Source organism: Ischnura elegans, chromosome 1, assembly GCF_921293095.1.
Source record: "Ischnura elegans chromosome 1, ioIscEleg1.1, whole genome shotgun sequence".
Taxonomy (NCBI): domain Eukaryota; kingdom Metazoa; phylum Arthropoda; class Insecta; order Odonata; family Coenagrionidae; genus Ischnura; species Ischnura elegans.
Genome location: NC_060246.1, coordinates 74,768,404 through 74,786,411, shown reverse-complemented (window position 1 = coordinate 74,786,411; position 18,008 = coordinate 74,768,404). Strand labels below are relative to the sequence as shown.

Below are 18,008 nucleotides of genomic sequence, written 5' to 3'. Positions count from 1 at the left end.
AAATAGGGTTTGGAAAAACGAGAAATGTGGAAAACACTGGTAAATGATATGAAGATCACTTTGCCTACAATATTTCCACGAACATTCCGGGTATTGAGATTTAATATACCGTAAAACGGCCTGACTTTGCCCCAAATATTTTGACTCCTCACTTTATTTTTTGTTTTAATTGCTTGAAATATTTTTTCAAAATTTTTATTTCTTTCAGGCTAGATTGTTGATATTTTACAGTTACTGAAAATCACCTTTTTAGATCAGTTAAGTATTCAAAATATTTTTTTTTGTTTTTCAATGTCGTTGGAGCAAAGTCAGGCGGCAATCGGGTGACTTTTCCCCAACATTTTATTCCTATTGTAACACACACAAGAAGAGATTTTTGGAGAAATGACACATCATAGGAGTATTTTGAAGAGTTTATATGTTAGAAAGTATCAACCTTAACACTAGACTCCTGGCTTTCTTTTATGTTTAGAGGGCATTTTACTACCTACACCAAAAATGAACGAAAATAAAGTATAAGAACATGGGAGGGGAAAGGAAAACAGAAAACTCAAATTCGACAGTAATTTTACGATAAAACATTGAACATTCCCATGAAATGAGAAGCTATGTGACTTTTCCCCAAGAATATGTCTGGGGTAAAGTCATTCCGGATTTCTCTGAAAAGGTACGTTGTCCCAGAAACTTGCTAATATAATTCTTAGTGATTGATGTGAACAAAAATATGATTTATGCAGGTGATCTATGGTAACTTTTGAGTAAAAAAATACATAACTCACTTTCTGGAAGCGTCTAGGAGGCCGACAATCACCAGCTTTTTACATATAAACTTTAGTGCCACAAAAACACCCTCCTCACAAAATCAACAGCACCCTTCACTAGAACATGCAAGACTACTGGAAAACCTTTTAATGTCTTGCAGTGTTGCCAAAGAATCCAAGAAAAATAAAAAAACCCTCCCAATCGACAACATAGTATCCATTTCCATGAAATGAAACTTTGTTGACGGGGTGGGGAAAAGTCAGGCCGCTTGGGGTAAAGTCAGGCCGTTTTACGGTAATATTTTTCTTCACGGATCTGCTAAATTCACTAAGGCTGACGAAAGAATCCATGCTGAAATAAACATTCCATGTGCAACCAAAAGAGGTACAGTCCGAAAGGTAGTTCAACAAATATAAAGCAAGATAACCAAGATAAAGCAAAATTAAAGGGAAATTTTAGCTAAAATCAATCGTACTCTTCGAAAAACAAACTCAGATGTTAGTGAAGCACCGCCAAAAAAATTAAAATAGTTAAAGAAAGACGGGAATCTTTCAATCTATTCCCTTCAAGAGAATACCCTAGTAACAGAATTAGCCAGGAATAAGCAAGTACGAGACGATCAAGTGAGACATCGACAGAAACATAAACACCCTACAAATTGTTCCCCTAAAGTAGTGTCTGGTTGGTTCTACACCAGGTACAGCCCACAAAAAAGATGGCATGTAGAATACATATACAAACAATTTCACCTGGTCCGTGAGTATCCCCCTGCACAATTCCCAAAATCTAAATGGTAGAATATCTAGCGAGTAGAAACAACAAAACAGTCCAGAATATATCAGTGGATAAGGCGTACCATGGAGAGGGAAAAAAGACGAAAGGATGGGGTAGAACAAATAATAACGCCCCACGGGAGCAACTAAACGCATTACGAAGAAGCAAAAAAAAAAGAAATACATTTCCCGTCCCCATTCGGAACGTTAATCAATGCGCTTCGGGAAAGAAGACCCACGGGTCCGAAAAATACGTCGAAAAAAAATGACACACGAAAAGAGACGACTGCGACCCCCTCCCTCTCTACGCGCGTAACTGTTTCCCAAATCCCAGAAAACCCATTCGTCAAAACGCGGAAAACCAATTGGTTTCGAACTCGGATATTGAAACAAGGATGGGATGAGGGAGGTAGCGATAGGAGGGAGGCAGGGGATGCTCCGCATATGTCCGATACCTTTTAGCTTTTTTTCAACGCTTTTCCACCCGCAACAAACGCACAACGATGCGAAAACATTTCACCTGCCCGCTTCTGGGGCGCATTAGCCCCCGAACCGAGGACGCGTCCCATCCCACTCCAGCACTCCCGTAGCCATTTCCGGGGAAAGATGAAAATTTATCCCCACCCAAAGCCCCCCGCAAACGAACAAGGGTGGACCGGAGGAGGAGGATGAGGTGGTACCGGATTGGATAGAAATGGGATGAATGGACGGACGCGGGTACTATCCGCGGGTTGCATGTACACAAAAACACACGGAACAGCGGGGCAATTTGGCGGAGACGAAGGAGAAAAGAGTCCCATTTCCCCTTTCGTCCCATGAATAAGTACACATAGCTACACATACACGTATAGGTAGAGACGCCCACCTACCCCGATGCAGATGTGAGGCCCGGGTCCCGTCATCAGCGGCGGAGGAAATGAAGCGAGGGCTTCGGACGAGCGGGGATGGAGGAGATGGGGAATTGACGGCGAATGGCACCCGGAGATTACGTCCGGTTCGACCAAGTAGATGCACCTCCTCGCCTCCCTGACGGGGATGCTAAAAGCGGAGGTGACGACGTTATCATTAACACACAGGGTTGCTACCGAACCTGAATTTTAATTCCTTTTCAGTTTTTTTTCCAGGAACACTGCGTCCGATTCACACAATTATATGCAGCTTCGCAGAGGTGATGAAGTCACCATGAATAACATGACACAAACGCTTACAACCTGACACAAACGAATCGGAATCATTATGCCATAACTTTTATGTGTTTTCTAGCTACTTTCGCGTCCGGTTTGCCCACACCTTCCTCACGAAAGCGATAGCTAGAGTCACATGAGACAACTTATTCAAACCATTTTGGCAACAAGGATTTCTATCGAATCTCAAGTTGAATTCCTCGAATATTACAGTTTTTCCAGGTTCAAACGTCAAGATCGCCTAGGTACAGTCCACATTGCGATTATTCGAGAGGATGCAGAAGAAAGCGGAGCTAATAATGTTAAAACTTCCACGCTGTCACAAATGGGGTTGCTATTATTATTGGCCATCGACCCGTTAGGCGGCTACGTCGTGTTATCAAGAAACATTTCACTTATTCCCCCAGCATAAGGGGTTGACCGTAGCATCTTAATTTTGATCCCATGGCTCACAAAGGCTTAAGTATATGTGTGAATAAGAATGGTGGAATAAAACGAAGACGGATTAACAGGATGGAATGGTAAGTGAGGAATAGGAACTAAGGTACCGTATTTCAAGGATAGAACGAAGATGATTAGGTATTGTATGGAGATCAAGGCAAATTTATAGGGAATGAGGATAACACGGTTTGTTCGGTAAGATTTACCAAGTACACAAGACCTAACCGTAAGAACACTACAATAATAACATGCCGCATGTCAAAATGAAGAGAGAGGGAGAGAAGTTGTGCATTAATTATAGCATCATAGAGCCGGCAAACAGAAAAACTATAGTAAATTTGCGAAAAGCAATGACATTATTAAATTCTCATGTACTCATAACCAATTATTGTTTCCATAGACATGATGTTCATTCCCTCCTGTGCTCGATTTAAATAACCTTTCCCACTTAATTTGCAGGAAACAGCTCCCTGATTGGCCTGCTACAACGAATCATCGCAATAACAACCGAATGGGTACGGAGAAAACTTAAGACGTTCACCGAGAAGTAGGGGTCAAAATAAGATGAACGCGAATTAAGAAAGCAAGCGGTGAGATGAAGACGTGACCTCTCGAGCACCTCCATTCGCCACGCAGCGGCCGTTCACAGGAAAGAAAAAAATTGAAGAACGCTTTCCGCCAAGGAGAGAGAGAGAGGAATATGAGGAGGCACACACCACTCCTGCTAATGAGTGGACATCAACGTGAGAGCGTAAAAATCTCCGTCTTAGCGAGGACAGGCCGCTATCCGGAGGGCGACGACACCGCGTTAAAAACATTCTACTACTCTTATGGCCACCACTCGGGGACGGTTCCCTCCTTCATTCCGGAAGGAAATGGAGAAGGTGGCGATGGACACGATGGAGATTTAGCCCCAGCAAACGCGACGAGTGAGATTTTGAGGATCGAGCGTGTCGGGGCAAGGCAGATGAAGCTGGCGGAGGATATTAACTGGAGGCAGAGTAATTGGATGCAGCGGTAATGAGACGCGATGGTAGGAATTCGTGGGGATTTTTGAAGACGCGGAAATGGAGGACAATCCAGGCGGATGGGAGACAATAACACTTTCCGCGAAGATCCCGAGTACGGATGATTAACCTAGTCTAATCCCGTCTCATAAGGAAGGCTGTCTTCAAGCATTCACACCTTGCTTAGCATTATTTAGTCCATACTCTGGATGAACAGCAGATAATTTATATACGTCATGGACTTCGTGGCCAATGACATGAGTGCCGTATTCTAGTCTTCAAAATCAGATGTATCAGAAAGGAAAGACAATTGTAGGCTCCACAATTTATTAATTAAGACTGCGACCGGTTTCGATTGCATAATATCAGCCTGTGTAATGTACTATAAAAGTACTATGTAATCGAAACCGGTCGCAGTAATTAATAAATTGTGGAACCTGCCATTGTCTTTCCTTACGAACATCATGAATGAGTTCCATCATGTTTCGCCAGACACGATTGAATTCAAAATCAGAATTTGGTTCAACTGAACTTTTATATCTACCTCACGCTGGTAGAGATCCATTGCTGCTAATAACTAAGTTTTCGTAACTCTTAATGAGAGAGTTCGTCAAAACTGATATTCATGCCGCATAATATACAGATATTCGCCAGAACATTGGCAGTCAATACTCCTACTACATTAAATAAGTCTTGCTCTAAATTGCAGGATGCACCTAAGTACCGGTATTCACATCACGGCATTCACGATATCAATAAAACATTTTATGTGAAAAGAATAGGTTCCTTTACCTATAGCGACTTTAATTAACACCTTAAACAGCCGCTTTTCATCAGAGCATGAGTCAAGTAAGGCTTTTCTCACTCGTTAACTCTTCGCTCTTCTTTAGGGCGAACAGGGCTTCCTCGGTAAATCTCCTACATATTTGAGTTTTAGTGAACAAGGCGTCGGATAAACAAGAGGTATCAGAAAGCGTTTTAAAGCTAACCACTTACAAAAACATGCCATCAATGTGCGCATTCAAAATGGATGCCTCATTTTCTTTTCCACGAAGGGGATGAGAGATATCGATGGCTAAGTTCTAACAACACGTATCTCAAAAATAGCAACTTTTCAGGAGAGCAAAAAAACGATTGATTTTTTTACTTATACACTGAAATTAAAAACAAAAAGTCCATAAGCTAAAAAAAGAAGCATTCATTTGCAAACAAAGAGTTGATTTTTGGTTGTATTTTATTTTTTAATATTATTACACTTCAAGTTTAAGATCCTGTCTCAAATCGGCCGAATTTGGGATACGGGTTGTTCGAACTTAGCCATCGATATGGACATTTAACTCTATTCTCAAATCCATTTCGTTTCACGAATATAAAAAATCGCAAATTCACTCATTGTCAGAGGTGTTCAAAACAATTAAATTAACGCATCAAGGCCAAATAAATTACAGATACCAGGAGAGTGAACTAGATAGCGATAGCGACCCGCATTTTTGCATTACCCCCCAAGAATGGAAAACGTCTTCAAGAACTCTTAACAGGGAGTGGAACAGCTGTTACACGCTACAACCAGAAAATGAGGTCGGTCGGATGGAAAATAATAACTCGACAAACCCCATCCTTCCTCATATTCCTTCATCGTATCCAGGCTAAAATGACCCTCACAAAACAAATACCAAGCACAATCTTCGTCCCATAAAACTAATGCATGGTGTTTTTGAAGGCACATTTCCCAAATCAATGAACATCTTAGTAATATTCATAATATTTACCCTTGGAAAATATAAACGCTGGATTCAAAAGAAACTGGCAATAATCACCACCAACAGTTATATTCATTAACAGGGGAAACAAAAGGAAACATGGAATAAGCCCCTTACGTCGGAATCAACGAGGTGAAAGTCTCACTGGTGCAAATAAAAATCCTAGCAATAAATCAAGTCAAAACATGAAGAACATTCATAATTCAAAAAGTAAGCGAAAAATGTTTGCTCACATAACATTCGCAGGCTAAATAAATCAACTGCACAAACTTATAAGTACCTATTGTGAAAGTAAATAAGTGTTTTTCACTGCTTTCATGAAGCATCACTGCCAAGACAAGAATTTAATCGAAATTTATTTTAGAGGTAAATCAGTGCTATTCAACTACGTGCACTTTACGGCATGAATGAAACTTTTCAGCAGAAACTCGGCAATACACAGAAACGACAACTTCCATGAGACCACACTACAATGCAAAGCAGCAGCTAATGCCCAAAGTTCTCCTCTTACAAAACTTTTTTTCGGAACGGCTTATTTCCTGCTTCCATGAATGCATTCTTTCTCCCCGGGAACAATAACAGGACGTTTCAAGGAAACAAGCGTAACTATTGTCTCGCTATGAATGTGACTTCAGACAAACGAAACAAAAAGAGAACATGAAAACATAGCTTGTAACTGTACAGACATTCGGGTTCAGCGATAATGAAGTGGCACACTCCGACAGCTAAATTTGGATCCTGATTTCCATAAATCACCTCCTGGCGACCTAACAGACAGCCTATTCACAGAATATTTCCGACGACATGGATCCCTCAAGTACGAAAACGAAATGACCGACACATGAAATGGTCAAGCCGAAGGCGCGTCGGAGTAAACTGTACCGGTGAGCCAACCTCACCACAACCAGTCAGACAGAAATTACAATAAAACCGTGTAGTGCGCATATGTACTGTTGTTGTGTGAAATGTTGTTTGTGTGAAGAAGAAACTTAAAAACTAATTACATGATATTGAAAATTGTCGTGATTTTCTTAATTCTGTTTTGATAATAATATTTATATTTTTTATTATTTTTTTAAAGATATATTTTGATTATATATTGTTATTTTTTTGTCAGTTTATAATCTTTTTATCATTTTTTGTTAAGTTATGCAATGGATTTTATATTATTTTTTTTAAGCACACAATAAGCACATTGCCATTGTTGTGATTATTTCTTTCTTTTTATATATTTGCAAAATTGACACAAGAAAATAAAACACTAGATTACAATAAAATTCTAAGTCTATGGATGAAGAAGGAAAGACATAGAAAAGACTCATAGACGAGTGATTTGATGAGGCAGTGTGTATGTAGTTGGGATACTTGGGTCGTAGTCCCATAAGTCTGTAAGCAGTGTATTACCTGTGCCCTTCAGCCTCGACTTGGAATTACTTACTGATCGAAATGATGAGCGGGCAAGCAATATCGCAAACAAACCATAAATGGAGCGACTGCTTATCATGAAGGGATAAGCAAGCATAGATTTTCACGAGAAGCAGATGATAAATGGAGATATTATACAGCTAGGACTGCCCTACAATATGGCACATATATACGCGCAATGTACATATAAGGCAACATTGTGTGCGTGACACAATAATAGCAATGAATGCACTCAAATACAAAAACTATATCAACTAAGCTAAAAATGAGAGAGGAATAAAGAAAATCGAAAACTAAATTGTAGCATTAAGTGAAGGCTAGGAAGAGATCAAATTAAGGGACAGAAAGGTATCAGAAAAATATGGCTACACCGTACATTTTTGGAGCGCTAAAGAATGGACGGCATTGTGATAGTGTTACAACCGTGCTTCAACTCTTAGCAGTATATCGGCTTCAATGTAGACCCAGAGGTTACTATTACAAAGATGAGGGACCTATTCCATAAGCGGAGAAGAAATTTGAGACCTGAGGTCAGTCGGCTTCGCATAGTAGTGAAAGTGAAATTTCTCGAAGAGAGGAGCGGTATAAGGCACCGCACTTAGTCTAAACTGGCATGGGACGGTGGACGTAATAATCTAGTAGAGGAGGCAGATGGAAAAATTGGTGGGCAATAATGAAGAAACGGCAATACAAAACGAAGGAACACCTTTTATATGAAAAACAGTCACGAAACATCTTTCCCACGGTACACGACATCAATAGCCAAAATAGTAGGAGGAACTCTTTTCCGATACCGTTCTACTCATAAGGCCTGGTTGCACGATGCATTAACACGTACGGGTTAATGTACAAATGTATGAATGCGAGAATGAACGCCAAAATGCACCGTGTAACCACCTAACTTGTGCGAATGCATGCACAGAAAATAGAACCTGTTATAATTTGGTTCATGCATTCGAACATGTTCCGTTCCAATCCACCAAAATTATTTACGCAAACGTACATTAACTTGTACGTGTTAATGTCCCGTGTAACCAGACCAAAAGATGAGGTACGTGATTATACCTCATCTTTGAGAAGAATGACATCGAAACACAGTTTCTCTTACTATATTATTTATTTATGCTAATTTAAAGGAAAAAGGTATAGGAGACAAGTGTGCCTCAATCTTCCCCATTACAGTCAAGTAGTAATCATTATCACTGCGACATTGGTTAAAATACACTCCCCTACCCACTAGCATGAGTAACGTCTCATCGCTGAATTGCATACATTTTTTTACAAAAGAAACAAATCCCCATCACCTGAAGTGTTGAGTGTTACATAAAGTATAGAGCAAGAGGTACTTCGGCGAATAGCTTAAACTTCCACAGGGAGGAGGATAAAGGACAAATCCGTGGTGGATGAACAATTACGCATTCGAAGAAAGGGAGAGGGGATAGAGAAAGGTAGGATGGGGCGAAGACGGGATTAGAGGAAGATTCCGTCTTCCCAGGCTCCCAGCCGTTTCCCAAGGCCAGTGAGTCTTGAGGCGCGGGAGGGAAGTCCCTGCATGCAAAGCAGGCATGGGATCATAGCGGGTGTAGAGAGGAGCGGCGGTAACCTTTGACCCATTCCAGGCAATAACTTGATGCGATGACGCGACCGAATGCCTGTGGTTGGCGAAATGGGCGGATTGGAGGTCGGGTATGTACTAGCTCATCCTCCACACACGAAATACTCCAAACCACAGCGGTGATCGGCCAGGGGAGTAAGTAAAGCAAAACATAAAATGCGATGGACGTGTACCTAATAGCCATGAAAAAAAGAATTACAAAGAAAACAAATATGTTTTTATCTTTCGTGATAGGAACTTATGTAAATTTGAGGACTCAAACCGATCTACCTTGAGCCTGTACGAACTCCGCTCAGATACTAACCTAAATATAGAAGTATGTAATCTATCCATTAAATTATTTCACTCAAGTACCATCCTAACCTGAATGGAGTACGTGAAAACCTCTTCGTAAATTTCAACTCTGATGGAACATTCCGCTGTTATGCTCGAGAGAATTACTTTGAGCATTTGCTTTAATATTAAACGGCTGGTGTACAAACACCCACCGCCACACGCCTCTAAAGGTCACTTGCGGGGCGGTATGTAGATATAGATAACTTTCCTTCTCTTATGCTTGTAAAACATTTAGTAATAGCAGACAAAGGCACTTTCAAAGACAGATGAAATATCAAAGGAAAGTTATTGATGGAAATAAGGTTAAGAGTGAATATAAGAAATGTAAATAAATAAAAGACGAAATTCAAATAATAAAAAGGATGAAGAGTAAACAGTTTCGATGGCCCTACCGTCACGGACGCGGATTTTTTTTACTGTTACCAACCACTACAGTCATACGAGAGGTCATCAAGGAAGAACGACTTCTTAAATCCATTAATTTTATACAATCCTGCGTAACGTTCTTCAAGTTGCCTCCTATACAGTAGTGCGAGGTCGCGTTGGATGTTTTGCATACGACGACGGAGCCTAGAAAGCGCTAGTGCCCCGATGCGCGAGTAGAACTGAAGAGTCAGCGTTTAAGGACCTCCACTTTATGCATCGCACTGGGAATTCTAAGCCAGAAATGCAGCGAAAGTAATTGAGCATCATCCGTGCTGTTTCTCATGCGGTCCGCATGTCACACTGGTGGCATCTTAACGAAGGAATTTGCATACAATAGTCCATTTCCTGCTTTGCAACTACCATTATATCAAAGTAGCAATTATGCTGCGGGAACCACAAGAAAACAGAGAAACGTGGAAACGTCGTATACGCGAGCATTGAGAGCGAAACAATAAACGGGTTATCCTCTGCAATCCAACGACAACGAGAGGAGGATACACTGAGGGTAAATACCACAATCGCAGGAGGCATGTGGATGCTTGTTACAGCGAAGAACAAAACCTTACCGAAGCGCAGACAAGGACTGAATGACCAGTAATGCATGGATCTAACAAAGTGCATATCTGCGTGAATGAATGAATTGCGTGGTTATTGCACCAATTAATTGTTTTGTGAAAAATTTCACCGTAAATTGTCGTCACGGCACTATATGAAAAATTATTTACATAATTAAATTCAATGAACTTTGCGCTCTTCAGCAGCATAAGAAATAAACAGGAAACGATACTTGTCATAAAATAACACCTAGACAATTACGTGGGTTCAATCACAGTCTACTAAAAGGATCTGAAGCCTTAAATACGCAATCGAATGTCACTGAGCGGAGATCTATAATAAAAAAGAATACCACCATGGAAATTAGTAACAACATGGAAAGAGTTTCTATTCCCACGGTTGAGGATGCCTGCCAAATAAAATGAGTTCATCGAGAACACTAGAAAACAAAATCCCAATCGTACCCATAATTCCCGCGATACCAACCCACTATCACGGCAATCTTCGACGATTCCGAACACTATTACAGCATTTTATAAGAGCATATCCATCATAGGCGAAGCTGAGAAAGCACTTTGACGGTCACGACCAATGCAAGGTCAGCAAATGGGAAGGTAATTCCCTTGAATAAAACCATGCATCAAACGCGATAAAAAAAATAAGAATTACATGCGAGGAGAAAGTGAGACACGGCAGTGCGATAAAACAAGACGAACGCAAAACGCAATAAAACACCGTCCGCGTTAAACCGTCGAATAAAACAAAAAAACGAACGCCCGGCGACATAAATTTCTTCACCTGGCTGCTTTCGACATGGTGGGATGAACATCAAGACTGACCGGGCAGATGACCGAAAAAACCACAGGGATAAAATAAAGACAAAATAAGAGCTGGGAAGAAAACAGTCGAAGGGAGCGAGGCCCAATGACCAACATATCACACGGTCGGGGAACTCGCACGAGAGATTCGTCGCACTCGAGTTGCGATCCAGAAGGCATGGAACGCAGAGAAAGGGTGGGAAGCCTGAGATTATGATTATAACCTGTTGAGCCGTCGCTGTTGTCTTCCGACAACTTCCTCTACACGCGGGCGGAGACGAGGGAAAAAGGGGAGCAGCATTGAGAAGACACAGGGAGTGACAAAGAGGGAGTCCCCAAAACCACGAGATATGTTTCAATGCACTCTTATGACAACTGCACAAAATCCGACAACCCCGGGGTGAGGACTAAAAGCACACACTATATTAGAATTTCCAAGATGAGTGGTCATAAAAATTTGCAAAAGTACTACCTTTGAAAAGGATTAGAGGGGGGAAATTTAGTTGATAAATAAAACTAATATAATTTATTAAGGGAACTTCTGAATAATGGGTGCTCTTATTCACAGGTAAAGATGACAAAGTTCTTGGTTTCCAAACATTTAATACGGTATACGCAAAGGTGCAAGGTTCTTTGCCTTCGAGTAACAAAGATGTAGATTTCTTTGTGAATGAGATGGATACGGTGTCCCGAAAAATTTATTAAAAATCTTAATTTTTGCAGAATGAATATTTTTAGCATACATTTTGCGTGAAAAAGCACCGATACACACTGAAAACTGAGAGAACTAGCCCTTCCAAACATTGGGGTCGAAACAAAGTCTTCACCCAGTTGGAAATCGACAACATAAAAGCAGAAGAAAATTTTTTCAAACACAAAATCCCTCATGTTTGATTGATATAGAAGTGATTCGCAAAAAAAAAACCAAAAGATTCATCACCACAGCTACAGTATGCTTTGTGACCCCGCCAACCCCTCCCCATTTCACATGATTTGTGAACGTCCACAGAGACGAGACGCATAGGGGTCGTCAGTCTGCGTGGAATGGTCTCGAAATTAAGCAGGGGAAATGAGCAGAGTTTAATTCACTCCCACATCATCGTCTCGAGTTACGCCCACGTCGGTTCGCTTCCTCGCCCCATTGCTCTTCCACTTCCCCCACAATCACCACACACAGAAACCCGACGCCAGCCAGAGGCATTAAAAAAAATTAATACGTACACCAGCACATCGTAACAGTATACACGCAAGAAATTCTAATGAATTCGTAAAGGAGAAAAGGGCTCATATATATATATATACGTGGAAATGCAATGACTATGCAACAAAAGTAATAAAGAACAGGCAGAAAGGATAATGAAAGAATGGGGGCACCAGATTACAGTACGTGAAATCCAAAGAGGGAAAGCGGCATGCTTAATACAAGGTTTTTGCGTTCTTGGAGCCTAAACGAAAATGTTCCCTGTACTTACAATATTAATGGGATTCAGCCGCGTTCGTGAGGATGTTTCATTTACTTAACAGCGCATAAACTGGAATAATGCTGACCACAAGTATAATTCCAATTACACACGAATGTGTGGATAATCTTATAACCCTTAGACAAAATATTTCACAGGACAGGCCTTAATAATTTGGAACCTATGACCCAATAACGCCTACCACGCGCTAAAAATTTACAAAATCTTTTTAAATCTTAAAGGAACACGAAAAATGGCTACATCAGTGTTGATCCAATCTTTAAACACTGAGTAATGTATACATTATAACCCGGCATTTTATAACGCAGACGGATAATGATGAAAAGTGACAACGAGGACTGTTTCATAAATGTGCAGCAACATTCATCATTGACGTGGCATAAAATGTCCCACGTGTATCATTATTATTAATTATTCCGGTGTATGCCGGGGCAGGATTACCTAGAACAACACAGTAATGGGAGTCACAACTCTATTCTCCATTCGAATGAATTTCTTTCTCTAGTTAAACATTACCCCCATTACTCATTCCATTCCGCGGCAATAAAACTTATCAAATGAGCATTAGTATTTTACCTCGGTTACTCGCCCTCACGTCGAAATCAGCAACCCCAAATGAATTCCCAAGCGAGGCATATAGGAATATCATGTATAACCTCCCCTTCTACACCACCGCGAAGAGCGTGCCCCAAATATAATCAGCATGAAAGCCATTCCTACCCATGCTTTCAATTTATTACTCGGAGAAGGGCTCACCCGTGCTCTTCCTAGGCCCCACCCCCCTCTCTCCATTTCCGTATAATGCAATATTTTAAGATCCCACATCAATTGAAGCGCCGCAGGCAGTTTCAGCCGTCCCAGCAAGTTTACATCTAGGTTATGTTCACCAATAGCAGCCAGGTTACTACACATTAAATATTGAGCGGATCTGTTTTCGTTGGGTGTGTAGTGTGTTGTTATAGAAAGAAGAAACTTAAATTCTAAATTGAGAACATTGGTAGATAGAAAATATCAGAAACACACTTTTTATATTTTGACACTTGTTTCCTTTGTCTTAAATATATTTCTTTTCATTGCTAGTCGCAATTTTTCAAATTTTGACTCTTTTTTTTGTTATATGCATTGTTCTTTGTAGTGGTAGGACTAAATCATTCAATCGATTCGATATGAAAACTAGAAGAAGGAAAGGCATAGGAAAGACTCATAGAAGAGTTGCTTGAAAAGGCAGGGTAAATGTAATTGGAATCGAAGGATCGTAATTCCAAATGTCAATTAAGAACGCGTATTAGTTGCCTCAAGCCTGGATTTTATTATTAACTAGATGGAAGAAGAACTGATTAACACTGTGAGAATTTTAAGGGAATATGGATTCCCAAAAAAGAGGAAAACTTAGCAGACACCGGCATCGGTCACATCCCCTCTCACTGTTCCTTTCGCAAACCACAGAGGAGCGGCTCGAGACCGATTACCCCAAAGCCACAACCCCAAAAAATGCGATGTAAAAGCATGCACGGCAACACGTAACGTGGATTAGAAGGGAACGAACGTACACGATGACGTCGGCTCGCCGTATTAGCACGGGAGCGGTCACACCATTCGAAGAGGTTATGGGAAAAGGAAGAAAGAAGAGAGGAGTCACTTCATTCTCCCTCGGTCAAGGAAAATGAGGGGAGGAGAGAGAAGCATCGGTGCGACTGATGAGAGAACGAAGCGAGGGGATGGGGGAACACACGGAGTGAGGAGGGGAGGGCGAAGGAGAGTTCCCCCGCCGACTTGGCAACGCTGCACAGACGTTACGGGACGTGGTTGAGTATACCATCCGATTAAGGAGTCTCTCAATGCGTTCCACGTTTTAATATTATGGTGCTCACGCAGGACGTTTCCCTCCAAAGAGAAGAACAAATACAGTAAATACGCATTGGAACCACGTCATACAGACAATGGGGGGCCTTTTCTTCAGTTTTATCGGCTGGTGAATAAATAAGGCGAGGCTTTCAAACGCCACCTTTCATAATCGGTAGGAAAACAAACTCGCCGGTTTGTGCCGCTTACAGCGAGGACGAAGATCACCTGACGACGCGTGGAACTTGGACGATAGTAATAACAGAACTGAACACACCAACTTTGTTATTCGTCAGAATGGTACATGAGATACTATCGCCGGCTAGGAGTGGCATTATTGTGGACGCACGCGAAGAACTGGACGATTTAAATGCTAGTGTAAGCAGCGCAGTCGACTGACATAAAGGAAAATGTCATGCTTTCAAAATTCGGTATCTCCAATACCTTCCCCGCATGAGGCGTGGCTTTCGCCCTTCCGAGAAAAGTAAGGCCTCATCCATCAAATGCTGCAAGGCTGACAGAAGTTAATAATATGGTGAGTGAGTTACCAGGCAGGCCGTATCAACTAGTAGCAAGGGGAGAAACCCAAATCAAAATTTGAACACTAGTTGCATCCAGCCCCATGAGAAAGCACAAATTATGAAGACCATAACTTGTAACCATTTATGTCACCGAGCAAGCGAGAATCAATTAGAACACATTGAAAACATGTAAAACACTCAATAACATAATACGCACAAAATACTTTATTTCATTCAACAAAACAGGCGTTACATGTAAATCGAATGAATCACTTACATGAACAAATAACCCAAACTCCACAAGTTACCCTCCCTCTGTTCCGTTCGCAAACCACAAAAAAGTGCGGTTTCTAACAAGGGTATTAAACCCCAAACCTACGCTATGAAATCCAACCTTACAATGAAATGCAACGTAAATTTATAGACCCAACAATACCGTGCAGTCGACGCTGCACCTTGAAACGGAGGACAAGGTCAACAGGTGCCCAAAATCATTGAAGATAAGCTCAAGGTCACAGTTTACACCCACACCGTTTATACACCAAAGTAGAACAGAAAGGCCTGCGTTAAGCACGGAAAATTACGTAAAAATTTCATTGTTTATCTCATCAAGAGCTCAGCATTGTCGGTTGTCACGTGGGGGTTTACACTGAACACGAAGGTGATACAGAGGATTTAAAAATAAACGCGCACTTGATAATAGACAGAATTCAGAGAATAGGCAACCCCCCCTTTTCCTACAGTCTTTGTTCATGTCCTTTCCACCACTACGTGGCCACAGTGAGAGAATTGAACCAAGAGGCGAAAGGAGGGAGTGGAAGGCGAACGTGCTCACCCTTCCCCTCAAAAACCCACCGACACCCATTCCCCCAAAACCGAACCTTCCCAAAAATTCCCCTCCAAAGCCTTTCAGACGTCTTCCCCCCTCCTTTCTCCACCCGCACGTCGACTGCCTCACGTTTCGAGCACATTCCATGGCTATCTGGACCTTGGCTCCCCCACTCCACATCTCTCCCCTCTACCTCCTTCCACTCCACACTTGCCGCTCCTCTCGCTATCGGCACAAGGGTCTCCCTCCTCCTCAAACCCCCACTCGCTCCCCCCCCCCCCACAATGTCTCTCCCAACACACTTATCCCTCATGGGGGGTGAGGGTGTAGAGAGAACGGGGAAGTAGGGAGAGGAGAGGAGGGGGAACTCCCAACGTGACGAACAAAGCAAAAAGAACATGGCGGCGGCCATGCCATGCTCCCTGAGCGAAAGGGAAGGCGCGGCCCGACCAGCCGCCGCTTACGAACGGCAGAAACGTGGGAAATCCCCGACGACAGTCCGCGGGGCGAATAAAGACGATCCCAATCTCGTGCCCTGCAGTCCCGTACCCCACGGCGATGGTCACCCTAAGTAAATTAAAGTACTTAAATCACATAAACACTGGCAAATCCACACTGAAAGGAGACAATGACAACTTCTAGCGGACCCTTCTTCCTTGAATAACACTTTCATCCCGCAAAAACACAAACCGCTTTGACATTAAAATCACGTGGGTACTACAAGACGCTCACATTACACAATTTGGATAATCTTCACTATTGTACCTCAAAACCGGCGAGCCGGCAGAGGGCTGTCAAACTGCGTATGCAACACACCACTAGGAAATAAAAAGAGATAGAAGGAAAGAAAAACACTTTCGAATACTCACCAGAAAATAAGGTAGGTTTCACAAATATATCACAAGAGTTGGTTATGAAGGCGTGCCAATGGCAATAACTTCACGACAATATGTGAACCAGTCACGGAGATTTCTTGAGCGAACAAATAACTCCAAGAAACCAACACTTGACATGTGTAGCACACGGATTCGAAAAACTATGAGTGGCGATGACGTTGGGCCGTGAAGAGGGATGGAGAGAGAAATACTAGTATTCCAATATAGAAGGCACCGAACCGCCCAACTTTATCACACGCCAATAACGCCGAAACACACGGGAAAACCACAAAAGAAGCACAGTCGCACGCGGCAGTCAGACCGGGAAGAACGCGCGGGCTTTCCTCCTCGGTTGTTGGTCCGCTCTGTGGAGCTCCTACACGGCTAACTTGTGGTGCGCTGCGGTTGGCTGAGGGGCGGCCCAGTGACGCGGCGCTCCGACTAGAGGAGGCTCGCCCGCAGGACGGCAACCCCGCGCTCCTAACAACCCGCCTTTTCGCCGCCGTGAGCCTTGCCTCCCCTCCTTCCTTTCCTACCTTCTCCTCTTTCTCTCTCTCTCTCTCTCCCTTCCACCTCTCCTACACCCCTTCTTCCTCCTTCCACTCCCCTCTCTACTCTTATCTTCGCTTCTCGCTCGGCAACGTCCGTCTCTCCGTGAAAACCTAACTCACTACTCGCAAGAGAACCTCACCAGGTGCACGATGAGGATCCGACGAGAGCTGCTTACCTAGACTTTGGCCACCACGTCGGCCCGAAGGAAGTGCATGAAAAGGGACCTTCTTCGTAAAGTAAGAGTACAGCTGCCCCCCACAAGACACGGGGCATGAGTGAAAAAAAGAAGCACGGCAGTGCGATGAGTGAGGAATGGCAGATGGCCGGCACAGTTTACTTACACTTCTCTGGGTGTCTGACCTTATGGAAGAGGTAGATGGCTCCGCAGACGGTCCAGTAGATTTCTTGGGAGTTTAGCTTAGTCACACTCTCTTCGCCGAAATCTACCGTTCATTTTCTCCAATGGAGATTCGACGAAAGGGATTGCATGTCGCCTTCGGGAAAAAAGCTATTCCTGATATTCTTGCTTGCCCCTTCCACTAATATCCGCTATTCCTAGTCTAGGGTGAAATAATATTGCTGTATCACGAAGGTGGAAGGCGAAGGGATTGCTGTTATATCAATCTTTCGAGCGTATTAAATGGTGATTACGTTTTTATTAAAGGGCTTTTCATATTCTCGTGCATTGTTGATCCGCATAACGCACAACCGACTGATTCTTTATCAAAGCAAATTGGTTTGCATAGTTGAGATTGTCGTTGAATAAATCAATAATGCCGATCCATTGAAAGGTTTTGAAATGCAAA

General features: G+C 42.3%; 1 protein-coding gene across 3 annotated transcripts in view; it reads right to left on the bottom strand.

Annotated features, from left to right (window-relative positions):
• The window catches only part of LOC124163639 (polypyrimidine tract-binding protein 1), a 973,136-nt gene extending 956,070 nt beyond the window's left edge, over positions 1-17,066 (bottom strand). For 2 of the 3 annotated variants that reach the window (XM_046540700.1, XM_046540691.1), the window contains exon 1: positions 16,645-17,066. The gene's annotated coding sequence lies outside the window, so the exon portion shown is untranslated. The remainder of the gene's footprint in view (positions 1-16,644) is intronic. The other variant, XM_046540704.1, reaches the window with a different exon arrangement.
• Between the last annotated feature and the right edge of the window lie 942 nt (positions 17,067-18,008).